The sequence below is a fragment of the Amblyomma maculatum genome, unplaced genomic scaffold, assembly GCF_055883805.1.
Source record: "Amblyomma maculatum isolate TAMU_Amacu unplaced genomic scaffold, ASM5588380v1 scaffold_38, whole genome shotgun sequence".
Taxonomy (NCBI): Eukaryota; Metazoa; Arthropoda; class Arachnida; order Ixodida; family Ixodidae; genus Amblyomma; species Amblyomma maculatum.
Genome location: NW_028146763.1, coordinates 14,391 through 19,691, shown reverse-complemented (window position 1 = coordinate 19,691; position 5,301 = coordinate 14,391). Strand labels below are relative to the sequence as shown.

At 53.7% G+C, this 5,301-nt stretch overlaps 1 pseudogene; it reads right to left on the bottom strand.

Annotated features, from left to right (window-relative positions):
- Positions 1–3,122: 3,122 nt before the first annotated feature.
- On the bottom strand, positions 3,123–4,923 carry LOC146170823 (uncharacterized; annotated as a pseudogene).
- Between the last annotated feature and the right edge of the window lie 378 nt (positions 4,924–5,301).

Below are 5,301 nucleotides of genomic sequence, written 5' to 3'. Positions count from 1 at the left end.
TGAACTGCAACTGACAGGTGTGTTGTGCACCACTTCTATCAAAATGCAGCCGCTACAGCCAAAAGTGAACCGATGCCCTTAGAATCACAGGCAAATTCTGTAACCACTTTGTCACTGAAGCTCGCATAAGGATATGGGTATTTGAAAATGCAGTGCAGGGTTCGCAGCAGTTTTAAAGGAAAATATTTAGAAATAATATTGCCCTTGACAACATATTTCCTGATTTTTACTGAAAAAGAAAAAGCAAGAAACGCAGAGGAAACTTTTTTAAATACCTGCTGTTGAAATGAAATATTGTTCTAAGAATTTTATGGGGATAAATGTAAATAACTAAATACAAACTAGATATCATCGTGTGACCTCCAAATTTCACACTTGGTGCTCTCACCCAGTGAGCTACAGTGACAGGTATTCAATATTCTACTTTCTTCAATATTTGGTTCGGTCTTGGGGTTTAATGTCCCAAAGCGACTAATGCTATGAGAGACACCAAGGTGAAGTGTTCCGGAAACTTCAACCCCCTGGGGTTCCTTAACGTGCACTGACATTGCACAGCACACGGGCGCCTAGCTTATCTACTCCATCAAAAAGCGGCCGCCGAGGCCGGGATTCAATTTCGCGTCCTTGGGCACAGTAGTCGAGCTCCCTAACCACTGTGCCATCCCGGCGGGGCCTTTCTTGGATATTAATGTTGCTTGTAGCTTGTCAAGATGCAATACGGCCAGGTCACCAGCTTAAGCCATGAATCATAACTCAGTGTAAAATTTAAGAACTGCCCCGCAGACCGTCCCGCTTGCTGGAGACGCGGTGAATCATGCGCCCTACCTGTTCGCCTACCTTCTTGAGTTTTGCAATAGTGGAGTCCGGTCTGAGTCTGTGATGAATGAACAGGCCCAGAATCCGGAGCTCCTCCACCTCTCTGATAGGACCTCCCGACAAAGAGATGTGTATTGCTGTGTTATCCTTTGGGTTCGTTCTAACATGCGGAAGCTCTGATTTGGCTGGAGCACATTGGAGCCCACAGTCGATAGCATACGCATCGACTATGGAAGCGGCCCGCTGAAGGCGCTCCTTCATTTCCCCAAGGCTCCCGTCGGTGGTCCAGATAGTAATGTCATCTGCATATAATGCATGTTGAATTCCTTCCACCCGTGCCAGTTGGCTTGGGAGGCGCATCATAGCTATGTTGAACAGAAGTGGTGATAGTACCGCTCCCTGAGGGGTTCCCTGTGTTCCCATGACGTAAGGGCCATACTCCTCGTCCTCAATCTGAAGAAAGGCTGGCGTTTAGAGAGGAAATCTCTTACATACGCGTAGGCCCTAGCTCCGCAATTGGTTGAGCTCAAGTTGGCCAGGATGCTACGGTGTTTAACATTGTCAAAAGCCCCCTTCAGATCAAGGGCGAGGATGGCTTTGTCATTACATTGCATAGCTGTGGGTTGTATTACGTCTCTGTGTAGCTGGAGGAGGATGTCCTGCGCGGACATATGCGGGCGACACCCGAACATGGTTGCTGCAAAGAAGCCCTTGGCCTCCAGGTATGGAGAGAGGCGATCCCGTGCTAGCGTCTCCATAAGTTTGCCCACACACGAGGTCAGTGATATAGGCCTTGGGTTGTCCGTATTCACGGCCTTACCTGCTTTGGGGATGAACGTCACAAGTGACGTTTTCCATTCGGGAGGGAGTGGACGCCCTTTCCAGATTTGGTTCATGTGTTCTAACAAATGGAGGTAAGCTGAGTCCGGGAGGTTCGCTAACATGTTCACTGTTATGCGATCCCGTTCCGGAGCCGCATCTCGGCGCATTTTAGCTAAGGCCGCCGTAAGGTCGTGCAACTCAAATAAGAGAATCCAGTGTTTGACTAGGGTTGCCAGAGTACGTGTACTCGGGCCCAGTCGGGTCCTCCGTACGACAGAGATATCTGTCGCACAGGGTGTCCGCAAGCTGCGCCGTCGTACCTTGGTACCCGTGCAGAGCCCACCGAAGCTGCTTTTGCGTCTCCACTCTCGTTTGAAAGGGGTCGATGAGATTGCGAAGGAGACGCCATGTCCCCTTCGAGCTCATCTGATTTGCTGCAACGTCGCAGCGTGCTATCCAATTTGAATCTGAGAGCTGGGCAGCATACGACGCAGCCTGCTTTGTGAGTTGAGCTATGCGGGAGCGTAGATTGCGATTAGTCGTCTGCTTTTTCCACCGTTTAGTTAAGCTCCGGCGCACCTCCCACAAGTGCTGGAGGTGTGTGTCCACTGCGGGGATCTCTTCGGTAGTTTGTAGTGTAGTGACGTGTTGTTTCCGAATGTCGTCTATGTGTTTAGCTCACTCCGCGTAGCCGCCGGGAAAGAGTACCGGAGGGATCGTTTGCTTTCGAAATTTGTGCCAATTGGTCAACTTGGCTTGACCCCGTTTTTTGCGCGCTGCCTTTGCTATGAGTGTAATACGGAGAAGGCAATGATCGCTGCCTAGAGAATCGCCCAAGTTCTCCCATGCAGCATCTCTAGTATTTTTAACAAGAGAGAGGTCAGGACACCTGTCATGGGTTACCGAGTTCCCCACTCGGGTGGGGTACGCCGGGTCCGTGAGCAACGTGAGGCGAAGAGTGGAGATGAGCTCCACCAGCTTACGTCCTCTGGCTTTTTCGAAGTGATAGCCCCAGTGAAGGCTTGGAGCATTGAAGTCTCCAACGAACACTAGAGGTTCTTTGTCTGTAAGCTTGATCGCGCGAACGAATATTTCACTGAAAGGTAAGCGCGGCTTACGCGGGGGGCAGTATATATTGAGGATATGCATTGACGGGTCATGGCGTCAGAGGCAGTACCCGGACCATTGTGTATTCATGCTCGGTGCTCAAGTCTAAGTCTACCTGAACTGAGGTATAAGCCTTGTTCACGAGGATGCACGTCGACCGGCCCCCCTGAAAAGTGCTGTAGCCTGACAATTTAGCGTCCATGCCGGGCTCCTGCAGGGCAACGAATGCCGGCATGTCACCCAGGGACTGCAAGTAGAGCTAGAGGTGTGACCGCTTTTTCCATGCCCTGAAGCCCCTGCAGTTCCATTGGATGATCTCCAATTTTTCAAATTTTTTTTGTCCTGTTAGGTCGGCTAGCCATGTTGTTGTATTTATTTTAAGGGACAGGGGCCTGGCTCAGGCCGGTAGGGGGCGCAGCCCCAGTCGGGGACTGCACCGACCTACAGGGAGCCGGTCCTGAACAGTTTTCCTCCGCTGACTGACGGGAGGCTATCTTGCGCTTGAGGAGCGGGGAGTCGCAGCAAGTGTTCTTAATTTGGGTGCTGACCCGGGGCTGCACGGCCTTAAAGACCGAGTCAGTGACATGGGCCACAATTTCGGGGAGTGCTTGCGTTAGGGCCGCCTTGAACATGTCATCGAAGGACTCGCGGACTGCTGAAATGATTTGATTCGGGAGGGCTGCCACTCGCTCCTCTGGTTGATCAGTCTGGCATTGCAGGGCCTCGAGGCCCTCGTGGCCGGCAGTGGGAACTGATACAATTACCGTGTCCGCAGACTGCCGCGAGACGCTAGTTAGGCAGGATGTTACGGATGATCTGTCATCCTCGTCTTCTGGCTCGGTTTCAATGGGCTCGAATGGCCCTACCTGCTTGGCCTCTAGTTCTTGAATTTTGCGCGCTAGAATTTGGTTCTGGCGCCTTAGTTCCTCTACCTGCTGCTGTAGGGCGGTTTCAATAGGGGAGCGAAGATGAGGGGGCCCCGAGACTGCTCCGCTCCAACTGCTCACCTGTGGTTGAGCGGTTGCCAAGGGCGGGAAGTCCTCGGGCTTGAGGACCGGCAGCCTCGCCATTGTCCCGGACTTTTGAGTGTTAGGTGGTCCAGTCTGAGATTTCTTGGATTACTGCTTCTCAGATGGCGGTTTCATCTGGCCAGCATTGGAAGCAGGAAGCTGCTTAGGCTTGGATCCGGGCTGGCCGCCTTGTTTGATGGCCTTTCGGAACCGCACGGCACAGCCGGGGGCTCCAGCTGGGTGGTCTCCTCCGCAGATGAGGCAGCTCGGAGTACACTGGTGTTCTGCTGGGCCGTCAGGTGTGGCAGCAGGAACTTGTATTCCGCAGCGTCCACAGCGCCCTGGCTGCGGTCGCGGGCAGGTGTCGGCCCGATGACCCACTGTGCCACAGCGGTGGCACACAGGTACAGTTTGCTTGTAGAGACGAACAGGAAGCCCCTCGTAGCTGTAGAGCACCGTCCGTGGTACCTTGGTTCCAGCGAACGTTATCACAGCGACCGGCGATCCCCCTAGCTTGCGCACAGATAGTACATTTTGTTCGGCACTGAGTTTTCTTTTGATAGTTTCGTTCGTTTCGTCTTGGGAGACGTTCATGACGCCCTTACAGAACTCACCGGGGTGTCCCCAGAATGGTAGCTGACGTCCCCCGACCGGTAGCATATCTCGAAGTAGTTTCTCCACTGCGTCCACTGATTTCAATGCACAGCCCAGCACGTTTTGTTCCCAGACAGGCCACACCGCAAGTCCCGCATTTGCATCATCCCCGAGGATGCTCTGTAGTGCAGCGCCGGCCTGTCCAGGGCGGAAAGTTGCCTTGAGGTCGAGAGTCTCTCGTAGTTTTAGCACGACAATCGTGTCGTCCTTTTCGATGCGTGGGGTGTTCTGCGGCCGCCACAGGAGTTGCTTGGCGCGCTTCGAGGTTGTGTGCAGTGCATTCCCGCCCTGCGCATGCTCGGAATGAGCCGCCGCCTGTTGCTCGGCCGTACCAATACCGGCATTCCTCGTTGTCGCCGCCGTGTTCTTCCGTCCGTGCCAGACGCGGACCATATCTTGAAGGTATTCTTCCTCAGTAGGTGGAGGTGCCTCGGTTTGAGCCATATCCTCGGTTTGGACCGTATCCATGTTTACGATCCGTAGAGTCTCCAGTCACTTGATTTGGAGCGGCCATGGCGGAGGGTTTCCCGACCGGGGCCGACACGGGCCTCGTCTCTGTTAGACTTAGCACCGCGGTGGCTAGACGAAGGCTTCAAAACTGATGGGGCTCCTCTGCAGACGCGTGGCGTCTCGGGAGGCCCGTTTAGGGGGGGGGGGGGGGGGGGGGGCGCGGCTGATGGGAAACAGCGATGCCTTTCAACGGTCGTGGAGCACGTCCGATCCGTGCGCCGGCTGAGAGGAGACCTCCTGCTGTCCGGTACCCCGGGTGTCGTAGCTACCGACGTCCTGCAAAACTTTGCGTTGTTTCAGCTGATGTGTTATCTGTATGTTTGAATGGGTGTATGAAAAGAAATCTTGCAAGTTCTGGCGACCCATTCCTTTATTGATGACA